The 13,519-nt window shown below is 60.4% G+C and overlaps 1 non-coding gene across 1 annotated transcript; it reads right to left on the reverse strand.

Annotated features, from left to right (window-relative positions):
* Positions 1-5,054: 5,054 nt before the first annotated feature.
* Positions 5,055-5,218, reverse strand: LOC142821397 (U1 spliceosomal RNA). The gene has a single exon (XR_012898171.1). It is a non-coding gene; the product is annotated as a U1 spliceosomal RNA (small nuclear RNA).
* Positions 5,219-13,519: the final 8,301 nt, after the last annotated feature.

Below are 13,519 nucleotides of genomic sequence, written 5' to 3' on the forward strand. Positions count from 1 at the left end.
CGCCCACCCAGCTGGGCCAAAGAGAGCGCCGGCTCATGCCCACTCGGACACAGCTTTGCCGGTTTCCTTTTCACCCAGAAGCCCCCTCTTCTCCTGGACTATAGTCACCACCCCCGGGATGCCATGAGACAGGCACAGGATTCTGCCTCCCCGCACCCAGCCGCACCCCACAGGTTTTGGCAGCACAAAGGGTGGCGCTTTGCTAAGCCCAGTGAGTCGCGCTGTGGCGCTGACTTACTGCCCTGCCTCCCTCAGCTTGAGTTTCCTCCTTTGTCCCATCCCTCCCTCGCTTCTTCCTTTGGCAGGTCACACAGGGGAGGCAGCAGGAAGCGCCGACTCCATCTGCCACCTGCCAAGGGCACCTGAGGCCCAGCGACAGGCCTCCAACCCGACTCGACTCCTCTCCCTTCCCGAGGCTGACACCCAGCTGCATTCTGAGCTGACGTCACAACCCTACTTCATAGGGGAGCTGAACTGTTCCCAGACCCAGGACAGGCAGCAGGAGATGCGCTTACCGGGGCACCAAGGGGAGCCACAGTACGAAGGGATGGGCTGGTTTCGAACCAGGGACTTTTGCGGGGAGAGCCTGACAGGTTTTTTAAAATTCTATGCGTGTTATTAAATCCCAGGGCGCTCAGATTGTGTCAGGCAAAACTGTTTCCTGCAAGGGAACCAGATCAAGGAGTGTTTCGGTTGGACACGCTCGTCCTGTTCACTATTTGTAGCGCAAAGCGATGAGGGCGCCCAGAGGCAGAATTTACACGGCGAGTGCTTAATCAGGAGTGAATTCGGTTCAGCGCCTGTGTGTAGACGCTTTTTCACGGGGGGTGGGATGCGGGTGAACGTTTCTATTTGTCCATGAATTTTGACCCTGTGCTTGTCCCTTTAGTGCCATGTAGTGGAAAGGGGCGGGGGTGTCTCCTGCTCCGAATCTTATATATTACAGCGTCATGAAGACCCTAAAGTTCAGGCTTCGCTTCCCTTTTTGTACCGGATCCTGCTTCGCTCTGTCACTGTGTGTATCTCCGGGCGCAGTAATAGGTGGCGGTGTCTGCAGCTGTCAGCGAGCGGAGCTGCAGCGAGAACTGGTTCTTGGAGGTGTCCGGGGAGATGGTGACCCGGCTCTGGACCGATGGGCCGTAGTTCGTGTGCCAGGTGGAACCGCTGTAATATCCCCGCCCCAGCCACTCCAGCCCTGTCCCGGGAGGCTGCCGGACCCAGTTCCAGACACCGCCGGTGATGGAGTAACCGGAGACAGCGCAGCTCAGGGTGAGGGTCTCTCCGGGCTTCGCCGTCCCCGGGCCAGAGTGGGTCAGCTGCACCTGAGCGAGGACACCTGGGGAAGGAGAAAGCGGATCCGAGTCTTGCCTGGAACTGGGACATCCCCCACCGCGGTGTCTCTCAGGGCCCCCATGAAACACTCACCCGACGGGGAGGCCAGTAGGAAGAGGCAGAAGAGCAGTGACGGTACCATGGGGATGGCTAAGTGATACTCCCCCTAGCGGGCCGGGCCTGGCAGGTCTATGCCTGTGTGGAGACTGAGACTCTTAGGACCAGGGGCTGGTATTTAACAGGAACCCCGGGGCAGGGATTTGCATGCGGGTTCCTCAGGGCGGGGATAAGAGTAGAACGCTCGGTACATGGCGATGTCCCGGTCAGACAGGGCCCACCCTACAACCCAGACACCTGCATTAGTCTAATAATTCCCCTGGGCCTTGGGAGACTGGACGCAGGGTCAGTCCCTAAATCATCCTCTTGCTCCCTGTTGCCTTCAGGCCAACCCAACTCGGGATTCTGTGTGCACAATTCCCACTCGTGTGAGTGGGTGGTGGGAGCCCAAATCCACTGGGCGGGTTTTTTAACTTTAGCCTCCGTGAGTGTGGGCCTCAGTTTCCCCTTGTGATTGTGCATTGGAGTTTTCCCGTCTCCTGCACCCCGGTAATGGCACAGACTCCACCAGCCAGTAGAATAGAGGGAGTTTATTGCTTCTCCAGGATACAGCACAGCACAGATGTAATCTGGTTCCAGGGCAGGCCTAGGATGCTTCAGCCCCCCTTAAGATGGGGGAGACTGGGCCCCTAAATCCCAGCCCCTTCCCTAATCTATCTCCTCCATGATCCCAGACACAAACTAAAAGCCCTCCCTTCCAGTCTTGCCCCCCAGCCAGGGGCAGCATTCCACCTTCCTTTGTTCCTCTCCCTGGGAGGTAACCAGTTTAACAGGTTACCTCCCTGTCCCATCAGCTACTCGGCTTGGCTGGGCCCTGGTACACACAGCAGCCAGTGGGGGTCACCCACAGCCCAAGCCTAGCAACCAGCAAGGTACCTACACTACCTCACAGAGTTACCAACGGATTTCAGGGGAACTGAAATCAGGAAAACTTTTTGTCTCTGGGATCTACACAGACAGGATCTGACTGTGTTTATTTTGCTAGCCAGCCCCCATTACTTAACGCTCCTATGTGCCAGGCTGGGGAATTCAGGTGTGACAAAGGCAGCTGTTTTCCTTGTTCCTCAGAGCACTGTAGATGACCAGATTCACCATGGGAGGCACCCGGGTGTAGAGAACACCCCCCAAGAAATCCAGATTGGCTGCTAAGCTGGAGGTGGGTTTCAGGAACTCAAAGGAACAAGGAGACCACAGCGATGTGGGGCAGGCAGGTGGAGAAGACTTTGTGCCGGCCCTGCTCAGAGGGGATTCTCAGCACCATGCTGAAGATCTGAACATTAGACACAATGACAGGGGAGACTGGCAATCAAAATAGACCCCAAAGAAACCGGTTGAGAATGGCCCTCCCCATGATGTCACCCCTGCGTGCCCCTCCCCCTTTCCCTGTGTCCGGGGCCAGCTCTAGGTATTTTTCCACCTCCTCCTTTTTTTTTTTTGTCGGGGAAGGTGCAGCTTCCATGGCTTGCAGCCTCCCCTTTTTGTGCCAGGCCCTGCGTCGCTCTGTGCCACTGTGTGTCTCCGGGCGCAGTAATAGGTGGCGGTGTCTGCAACTGTCAGCGAGCGGAGCTGCAGAGAGACCTGATTCTTGGCGGTGTCCCCAGAGCTGGTGGTTCGGCCTTGGAAAGACGGGGCGTAGCCTGTCTCCCCGCTGTTATATGGGTACACAGACCCAACCCACTCCAGCCCTTTTCCGAGGGGTTGCCGGCTCCAGTGCCAGCTGTAATGCTGAGCAGTGATGGAGAACCCGGAGACAGCGCAGCTCAGGGTGAGGGTCTCTCCGGGTTTCACTGCTCCCGGGCCGGACTGGACCAGCTGCACCTGAGCGAGGACACCTGGGGAAAGGCAACAAAGCAAGGAAGGAATTAGCCGCTGAATGTGTGTGGGACCCTAAACCCCTCACTGCCCCGCGGACACTCACAGCCGGGGGCGGAGAGCAGGGCGAGGAAAAGCCACAGAAATTTCATTCTCGTTCCCAGGCACTGAGGGAAACTCCTCAGCGGGCAGGGCCGGGCAGGTCTGTATCTGGGCAGAGACTGAGGCTCCTAGAACCAGGGGCTGGTATTTAAACAGGCAGCCCCGGGCAGGTATTTGCATGCGGGTTCCCCAGGCCGGATATAAGGGGGGGGGGGGGAGCTCACCACATGGCGATGTCCCGTCGGAGACAGGCCTTCCCTTTAAACAAGAAAGATGCTGCGCTCAGCTCAGCGCTCGCAGGGCGGCAGGAGGGGCTGGGATAGGGCGGTGGGTGGGTTCAGGGGACCAGGCCCTGGACTGGGACGCAGGAGACCCCGGTGGGTCAGAGGTTTGCAGGCGGGTGCGAGCCAGCGGAGATGACCCACCGGGAGAGGGACTGATGTCCGGTGGATCGAAGAATCCCTCCCCCCCATGTCTGAGGTCAAAGCCCCGTGGAACCAATGGGTGTCTCTCCCTTGGCCCACGGGCTGCTCCAGAACGTGCCGGGGTCTGCCAGGGACACAGGCAGCGCCCGGGAGGTGCCCGGAGGCGGGAGTGTCCACGCCAGGCTGAGCTCGAACTGCCGGGGGTTCTGGGGCTGAACAAAGCTCGAAGCCCGCCCCCTGCCGGTTGTGTCGCTCCCGGCAGAACTTGTTGCGAAAAAGCTCCCCCGCCTCGGCCTGCGCGCGCTGCTGGACCTGAGAAAGGAGGAACCGGGCTCAGGGCACAGAAAAGGGAGCAGAGGAGTTTCGTTCCCCGCGGAGAGATGGGCGGGGCTACGGGTCAGTTACAGCCAATCCCCTTGTGAGGCGGGCACGTTGCAGAAGCTCTTCCAGCTTTTGTGATACTTGTCTGAGTTAAAATAGTTCTGGGCGCCCTTTGGGTTCCTGTTTTCCTCAGGGAGAGGGGACAGATTCTGATCAGTGTTTGCTGCGCTTCTCCCCTCCGCCTCTCCCTCAGCCTACCAAAGCCCAGACAAGACCAAATATCTCCTGGGGAATGAGCCAGAACGTACCTGTCCAGGTGCCCCGAACAGGCAGATTCCTAAGCGCGTGTTGTTGCAATGACGGGGGACATGGACATGCGGTTACTTCCCCGCACAGGAAGCAAAGGCGGCGCCCGGAGCGGGATTTGAACCCACGGCTGAGTTCGGAGACCAGAACACCCAAATGAGGGGACAGACAGGCCCCGGAGTGGGCCGCTTTGTTAGATCACTCGGCCGCCCTGAGAGCGCCCCGGGGCAGTTTCTTCCAACCTTCGTTTTCTTAAATGTTTGCGTTACTCGGGGGTGCCAACACCCAAGCTGGGTCCAGAGGTGAGTGGGGGCGGGGAGCTTGCAGCTTGGACCAGAACTTCCCAGGAAGGCGGGAGAAACAGGCGTTTTTGGTCAGACCATTCTCCTGCCCGACAAGGAAAAAGCAAATAAACAAAAACGAGCAACGAGCCCAGCCCCGCGGGGAAATGAACTGATGATATTTAACAGGATGATAAACTCCCAAAGCGGAGCGAATACAATTCCTGCTTTATACACTGTCGGGAGTGGTTCTTGGGGAATCTGTTTGACTGCAGGGGTGCAAAACAGACAAAGCTTACTCATGTCAGCTTAACCCTTCATTGCGGAAACAAGATTATCTTTCTTTCAACAGCTATACCAGGGGAAAGCGCGCACGCAGTCCCCCACTATCACAAATTGTGCAGTCGAGTTTCCTCTACTTGAGGAAATCACAGGAGTCAGCGCACCCGCAGTGCAATGGATGGGCCTCACCCTAGGAAAACCACCTTCCTGAGCGTGGTATTTCCCCTGCCAGGTAAGTATAAACTCTTGTCCCAGAGCCCCCGCCAGCCCTCAAGCCCCCGAACTCTCAGATCACGGTGGCTTCCACCTCCACCGCCAAACAACCCCGCCGGCACCGCTTCCTGCTGCTGCCAGCTGCCTCCCCCGTCCCCCTCCATTCCCCACCCAGAGCCCCGCTTGCAAATTAGGGCCCCGTTCCTCAGCCTGCTCCTACTCCCACAATGCTTCACTCGCACACACATATTTGCATACCTGCCCACGCGGCTCCGCTCCTCCGAATGAGCCACACCCCTGTCTGCCCTTGGTCCACATTCCCCTGTCCAGCCAGACCCACCCCTTTAGCTGCTCAGCGGCCGGCAGACAGACCCAGGGGCCTCTCTCAAGAGCTGCCCGCGGGGGCGGGTGGTTAAGGGAAAGTAGCAGGACCGGGGAGAAAGAGGCGCAGCAGGACGGGGCGCCCCTGGGAACACGCTCGGGATCTTCCTGGCCTCGGTGGTTAACAGAGCTGCGTGGCCCCAGCTCGCTCCGTTTCCCACTGATGTGACCCTGCCCCCTCCCCGGAACCAGTCACCGGGGCAGCAGATGGAGCTGGAGGCGCGTTGCTCTGCTACTCCCGCCGCGGCCAGTGCGTGCTGGGGGGTCCCCTGCTGCGGGTGTGTGACGTAGTGGGGGTACTTGCTGGGATGTGGTGACCTCTGCTGTCTGGAGCAAGACCCAGCAGGGAAAACCTCACTAGGCAGAGGTAATGCCAAACTTGTTGAACCAGTGGCCAGACACCCCCCATGGAGAGGAACAAAGGAAGGTGAATGCTGCCCTGGCTGGGGGGCAGGGCTGGAAGTGAGTGAGTTGGTTGCTGGCTGTCTGTGAGCATGGAGGAGACAGCCTAGGGAGAGGAGCTGGAGTTTAGGGGCCCAGTCTCCCCCCAACTCAAGGGGGCCTGAGGCATCCTAGCCCAGCTCTGTGACCAGACTACATCTGTGCTATGCGGTATCCTGGAGAGGCAATAAACTTCCTCTATTCCACCGGCTGGTGCAGTCTGTTTGTGCCATTTCGGGGTGCAGGAGACGGGGAACCCCCAACGCGCCATCACAGGGTGCCAGGCCCATCCGCTAGCTACCCGGCGCGCCAGTATCCGGGGCCTGCCCCTTGCCCGTTCTGCCAGGGCACTGGGGGCATGTGCCCCTGTGTCCCCCACACATCGCCCCCTGCTCTCGCCCGTCTCCCCAGCTCCCAGCCTGGGCCAGCCGGAAACGTTCAGGGGGCAGGGCCCTTCTCACCCAGAGCTGCCAGACGGACCCATTAGAACAGGGATTTGAGTCCCCCCCAGCTCCAGAGAGTGTCCTTAGCCCCGGGCCGAGTCGCTCTCTGGGTTCCATATCCAAAGTTCAGGTGCCCAAATGGACACGAATTGAGAATCCAGAATCTTTGTTCAGCTTTGCAGCCCCTCCCCAGAAGGAAGGGGGGCGGGGAGATAAAGAGGCACAGATCTGACAGGGGCTCTCCCAGGAACAGGAGAGTGACAAAGTCAGGAACCAATCCCTGCGACTGACTCCGAGCCCAGCCGCCTCACCCCAGTGCGCACGAGGCAGGGCGAGTTTCTGCCGTTTGTATCATTTAGACTTTCTCGTTTAGCGGGGGGCGGGGATGGTCCTTCCCAGACCCCTTGTACCCCGCGGGAAGAAAAACCCGGGACTCAGACTGTCCCTGCGCTCTGTGTTCTCCTCTGACAGACAATTGCCCCGCCCGGGTCACTGCCCGACAGGAGCGTGTGGGCTGTTCGCATCCATCCCCGCGCGTGTCCTGATCTCTGAGGGGCTCCGCTCGCCTAGTTCTTGGCGGTGTCCCCAGAGATAGTGACTCTGCCTTGGACAGACAGGACGTCGGTGCTTTCCCCGAAAGCTGGATACAAAGCCCCCACCCACTCCAACCCTTTCTCGGGGAGCTGCCGGATCCAGTTCCATAGGTAGCTGCTGCTAGTGATGGACACACCCGAGACAGCGCAGCTCAGGGTGAGGGTCTCTCCAGGCTTCACAGTCCCTGGGCCCGACTGGACCAGCTGCACCTGGGAGCGGACACCTGGGAAAAGGGAAAAAAAGGACGAAAGAATTAGCCACTGAACCAACCCACGGTTCTGTCCCTGATTCTCCCTCCCCCTTCTTCCCTTCCCCGTCTCATCCACACTCACAGCTGGGGGTGGGGAGCAGGGCAAGGAAAAGCAGCAGAGGTTCCATTCTTGTGTCTGGGCAAAGACTGAGGCTCGAAGAACCCGGGTTTGTATTTAAGCAGCAAGGCCTGGGCCGGGATTTGCATGCGGGTCGCACCCAGCGGATATAAGGTGACAAAGGGACGTCTAAGGGGAGCGCTGTCTGGCGGAGCCACCTGCAACTCGTCATCGCATCCGGCCTGGGATGGGGCGGTCACAGGCGGTAGGAAAAGCCTTTCCCCTGAGTGCCATGGGCCTTAGGACAGGGCTTAGCGGGGTTTGGTGCCCTCCAGCTGTGGCTCCTGAGAATAGAGATGACAGAGATTAAACCAAAGCGCAGAAACATCCTCCCCGGTGGAAATGAGCCGCTGAGAGGATGTGAAGGGGAAGGTGATTCCTTTCTGTTAACTCATGCCTTGCCGCGCCGACAGAGCCAACAGGGAAAGCGGTGGAGAGACCTGGGCATTGGGCAGGGGCTACGAATAAACAGGTGCCAGGAGGCAGGAGGAAATGGAGACCAGAAGGGACAATGCAGCGTTGGGGTTCGTGCCATGAAGAGCTTCGACTGCACCCTGGGGACCCCCGAGCTAACAGGCAGGGGGAGCAGCAGTTTGTGGTTTGTGTCAGTGGCAAATGACAATAGCCTCATGGCTATTGAGTCCCGACAGCACCTCTAGGACCGCCTGACCCGAGCCCCTGCAGCGCACGGACCAGCGGGTTTCCCCGAGGATCGCTGGTCAAGCTGCCCACAGGGAGTGTTCCCAGGTACCACCTGCTCAGCCCGCCGCCCCCTACTGCAAGCGCCGAGAGTGTTTCCCTGAGGGTCTGTGCGCACCTCCGCGCCCGAGAGCGCCCCCGCCCGCCGCGTGTGGGCCTCTGTGCTCGGGCCCTCTCCCCATGGCTGTCCATGTGACACACTCCCCATGGCAGGTCGGAGGAGCAGACCCACGTTGAGACTGATTTTGAGTTTACACAGAGCTTTGGGACAGCCCATTGTGGGGCACTAGGCAGAGCGTGTCCCCGACAGAGCACGTGATACGAGAAATGTCCCAAAGTCTGTCTAGTTTAAAGCCCGTTTTTACCTATTTTATTCATATTGGAGTCACATTGGGCGAGTCCATGAATGAATCTCTCTCTCTCTCTCTCTCTCTCTCTCTCTCTCTCTCTCTCTGTGTGTGTGTGTGTGTGTGTGTGTGTGTGTCCGTCTGTGACGGCGTGTTGGGGGTTCCCCGTCTCCTGCACCCCGAGATGTCACAAACAGACTGCACCAGCCAGTGGAATAGAGGAAGTTTATTGCCTCTCCAGGATACAGCACAGCACAGATGTAGTCTGGTCACAGAACTGGGCTAGGATGCCTCAGGCCCCCTTGAGTTGGGGGGAGACTGGGCCCCTAAACTCCAGCTCCTCTCCCTAGGCTGTCTCCTCCATGCTCTCCCACAGTAACAACTAAATTCCCTTGCAGCCCTGCCCCCCAGTCCAGGGCAGCATTCACCTTCCTTTGTTCCTCTCCATGGGGGGTGTCTGGCCACTGGTTCGACAAGTTTGGCCTTATCTCTGCCTAGCGAGATTTTCCCTGCTGGGTCTTGCTCCAGACAGCAGGGGTCACCACAGCCCAGCAAGTACCCCCACTACGTCACAGTTCTCCCCCCTCCGAGAGCGAACTGAGCAGGGTCACTCCGCTCGTGACCTGGGGAAGTTCGGGCCCCTCGCTACGGGACAGCGCGTCAGCGATGATGTTGGCGCTCCCCTTGACGTGGATCACTTCCATGTCGTAGTCCTGCAGGAGCAGGCTCCACCGCAGCAGCTTGGCGTTCGTCCCTTTCATCTGGTGCAGCCAGGTCAGGGGGCAGTGGTCGGTGAACACCGTGAAACGCCGTCCAAACAGGTACGGCTGCAGCTTTTGCAGGGCCCACACCATGGCCAGGCATTCCCTCTCTACGGTCGCGTAGCTCCGCTCCCGGGGCAGCAGCTTCCTGCTCAGGTACACGATGGGGTGACGTTCCCCTTTCTCGTCCGCCTGCATCAGCACCGCCCCCAGCCCGGTGTCCGAGGCGTCAGTAAACACGATAAAGGGCTTGTCGAAGTCTGGGTTTACCAGCACTGGGGCCTTGGCCAGGGCTTCCTTCAGTGCACAGAGAGCCCTCTGGCACTGCTCTGTCCAGACCACCCTGTCGGGCCTCCCCTTCCTGCACAGCTCTGTGATCGGGGCAGCGATGGAGCTGAAGTTGGGCACAAACCTCCGGTAGTACCCCGCCATCCCAATGAAAGTCTGGACCTGCTTCTTGGTCTGGGGCACAGGCCAGTCCCGGATGGCCTCCACTTTGGCCGGCTCTGGCTTCAAGCAGCCGCTCCCCACCTTATGGCCCAGGTAGGACACTTCGGCCATTCCAACCTTGCACTTCCCAGCCTTTACGGTCAGCCCAGCCTCCCTCAGCCGATCCAGTACCTGGCTGACCTGGGCCACGTGGTCCTCCCAGGACTGGCTGAAGACGCAGATGTCATCGATGTACGCTAGGGCACAGTTCTCCATTCCCCTCAGCAGCTGGTCCACCAGGCGCTGGAAGGTGGCCGGCGCCCCTTTGAGGCCAAAGGGTAGGACCAGGAACTCATAGAGCCCCAGCGGCGTGATGAAAGCCGATTTCAGTCTGGCCTCCTGGTCTAGCGGCACCTGCCAGTAGCCCTTGGTGAGGTCCAGGGTGGTGAGATAGCGAGCTCCCCCCAGCTTGTCCAGGAGCTCGTCGGGCCTTGGCATCGGGTAGGTGTCGGACACCGTGATGGCGTTGAGCTTCCGGTAGTCCACGCAGAACCGGATCGACCCGTCCTTCTTGGGAACCAGCACCACGGGAGAGGCCCAGGGGCTGGAGGACGGCTGGATCACCCCCAGGGCCAACATGTCCTGGACCTCTCTCTCCAGGTCCTGGGCTGTTTTCCCTGTGACTCTGAATGGGGAGCAGCGCACCGGGGGGTGAGTGCCCGTCTGCACCCGGTGGACAGCCAGGTTGGTAAGACCCGGCTTGTTGGAGAACAGCTGCTGGTGGGAGCGCAGCACCTCCCGGATCTCGGCCTGCTGGGCCGGGGTGAGCTGGTCCGAGAGGGAAATTGACTCCAGTGAAGAGTCCTCTCCGGTCCTGGCGCTCCTTCTCTCGGTCCTGTACTTCCAATTCCTTCATCCGCAGCTGGATCTCCAGCCGCCGCAGCTCCGCTGGGCTGGCCCCTGCCCTAGATGGGCTACGGCTTGCAGGCCTCCCGGGAGACGCTGTCTCATCTCTCCGGTGGGTCCCAGCGCTCCTCCCCCTCTCTGAGCCTGACACACTCTCAGGGGGGGTCTGGCTGCTTCCCCTGGGGACAAGATCCTGGCCCCGTGGCTGGTCATTCTCTTCCACCTGGGTAATCAGCTGGGCCTTGGTTGCTTTCCGCACCGGCAAGCCCCTCTCTCTGCACAGCCCCACCAGCTCTGCCTTCAAGAGTCGGGCGTAGGCCATCTGCCCGCTGGGCCCCTCGGTGCAGACTCACCAGTCTAGTGCTGCAGCGCCCCACGATTCCCAGGAACCGCTTCGCTCTGTCTCCAGCACGCCTGGCTCCAGGGCTCTTGCTTCTACAGCGCCTTGTCGCTCACCGCTGGGAGCTCCATCCACGGGGTGCAGTGCATCCCACTTCTGACACCAGTGTGACGGCGTGTTGGGGGTTCCCCGTCTCCTGCACCCCGAGATGTCACAAACAGACTGCACCAGCCAGTGGAATAGAGGAAGTTTATTGCCTCTCCAGGATACAGCACAGCACAGATGTAGTCTGGTCACAGAACTGGGCTAGGATGCCTCAGGCCCCCTTGAGTTGGGGGGAGACTGGGCCCCTAAACTCCAGCTCCTCTCCCTAGGCTGTCTCCTCCATGCTCTCCCACAGTAACAACTAAATTCCCTTGCAGCCCTGCCCCCCAGTCCAGGGCAGCATTCACCTTCCTTTGTTCCTCTCCATGGGGGGTGTCTGGCCACTGGTTCGACAAGTTTGGCCTTATCTCTGCCTAGCGAGATTTTCCCTGCTGGGTCTTGCTCCAGACAGCAGGGGTCACCACAGCCCAGCAAGTACCCCCACTACGTCACAGTTCTCCCCCCTCCGAGAGCGAACTGAGCAGGGTCACTCCGCTCGTGACCTGGGGAAGTTCGGGCCCCTCGCTACGGGACAGCGCGTCAGCGATGATGTTGGCGCTCCCCTTGACGTGGATCACTTCCATGTCGTAGTCCTGCAGGAGCAGGCTCCACCGCAGCAGCTTGGCGTTCGTCCCTTTCATCTGGTGCAGCCAGGTCAGGGGGCAGTGGTCGGTGAACACCGTGAAACGCCGTCCAAACAGGTACGGCTGCAGCTTTTGCAGGGCCCACACCATGGCCAGGCATTCCCTCTCTACGGTCGCGTAGCTCCGCTCCCGGGGCAGCAGCTTCCTGCTCAGGTACACGATGGGGTGACGTTCCCCTTTCTCGTCCGCCTGCATCAGCACCGCCCCCAGCCCGGTGTCCGAGGCGTCAGTAAACACGATAAAGGGCTTGTCGAAGTCTGGGTTTACCAGCACTGGGGCCTTGGCCAGGGCTTCCTTCAGTGCACAGAGAGCCCTCTGGCACTGCTCTGTCCAGACCACCCTGTCGGGCCTCCCCTTCCTGCACAGCTCTGTGATCGGGGCAGCGATGGAGCTGAAGTTGGGCACAAACCTCCGGTAGTACCCCGCCATCCCAATGAAAGTCTGGACCTGCTTCTTGGTCTGGGGCACAGGCCAGTCCCGGATGGCCTCCACTTTGGCCGGCTCTGGCTTCAAGCAGCCGCTCCCCACCTTATGGCCCAGGTAGGACACTTCGGCCATTCCAACCTTGCACTTCCCAGCCTTTACGGTCAGCCCAGCCTCCCTCAGCCGATCCAGTACCTGGCTGACCTGGGCCACGTGGTCCTCCCAGGACTGGCTGAAGACGCAGATGTCATCGATGTACGCTAGGGCACAGTTCTCCATTCCCCTCAGCAGCTGGTCCACCAGGCGCTGGAAGGTGGCCGGCGCCCCTTTGAGGCCAAAGGGTAGGACCAGGAACTCATAGAGCCCCAGCGGCGTGATGAAAGCCGATTTCAGTCTGGCCTCCTGGTCTAGCGGCACCTGCCAGTAGCCCTTGGTGAGGTCCAGGGTGGTGAGATAGCGAGCTCCCCCCAGCTTGTCCAGGAGCTCGTCGGGCCTTGGCATCGGGTAGGTGTCGGACACCGTGATGGCGTTGAGCTTCCGGTAGTCCACGCAGAACCGGATCGACCCGTCCTTCTTGGGAACCAGCACCACGGGAGAGGCCCAGGGGCTGGAGGACGGCTGGATCACCCCCAGGGCCAACATGTCCTGGACCTCTCTCTCCAGGTCCTGGGCTGTTTTCCCTGTGACTCTGAATGGGGAGCAGCGCACCGGGGGGTGAGTGCCCGTCTGCACCCGGTGGACAGCCAGGTTGGTAAGACCCGGCTTGTTGGAGAACAGCTGCTGGTGGGAGCGCAGCACCTCCCGGATCTCGGCCTGCTGGGCCGGGGTGAGCTGGTCCGAGAGGGAAATTGACTCCAGTGAAGAGTCCTCTCCGGTCCTGGCACTCCTTCTCTCGGTCCTGTACTTCCAATTCCTTCATCCGCAGCTGGATCTCCAGCCGCCGCAGCTCCGCTGGGCTGGCCCCTGCCCTAGATGGGCTACGGCTTGCAGGCCTCCCGGGAGACGCTGTCTCATCTCTCCGGTGGGTCCCAGCGCTCCTCCCCCTCTCTGAGCCTGACACACTCTCAGGGGGGGTCTGGCTGCTTCCCCTGGGGACAAGATCCTGGCCCCGTGGCTGGTCATTCTCTTCCACCTGGGTAATCAGCTGGGCCTTGGTTGCTTTCCGCACCGGCAAGCCCCTCTCTCTGCACAGCCCCACCAGCTCTGCCTTCAAGAGTCGGGCGTAGGCCATCTGCCCGCTGGGCCCCTCGGTGCAGACTCACCAGTCTAGTGCTGCAGCGCCCCACGATTCCCAGGAACCGCTTCGCTCTGTCTCCAGCACGCCTGGCTCCAGGGCTCTTGCTTCTACAGCGCCTTGTCGCTCACCGCTGGGAGCTCCATCCACGGGGTGCAGTGCATCCCACTTCTG

The sequence above is a fragment of the Pelodiscus sinensis genome, chromosome 30 (genome assembly GCF_049634645.1).
Source record: "Pelodiscus sinensis isolate JC-2024 chromosome 30, ASM4963464v1, whole genome shotgun sequence".
NCBI classification, from domain to species: Eukaryota; Metazoa; Chordata; order Testudines; family Trionychidae; genus Pelodiscus; species Pelodiscus sinensis.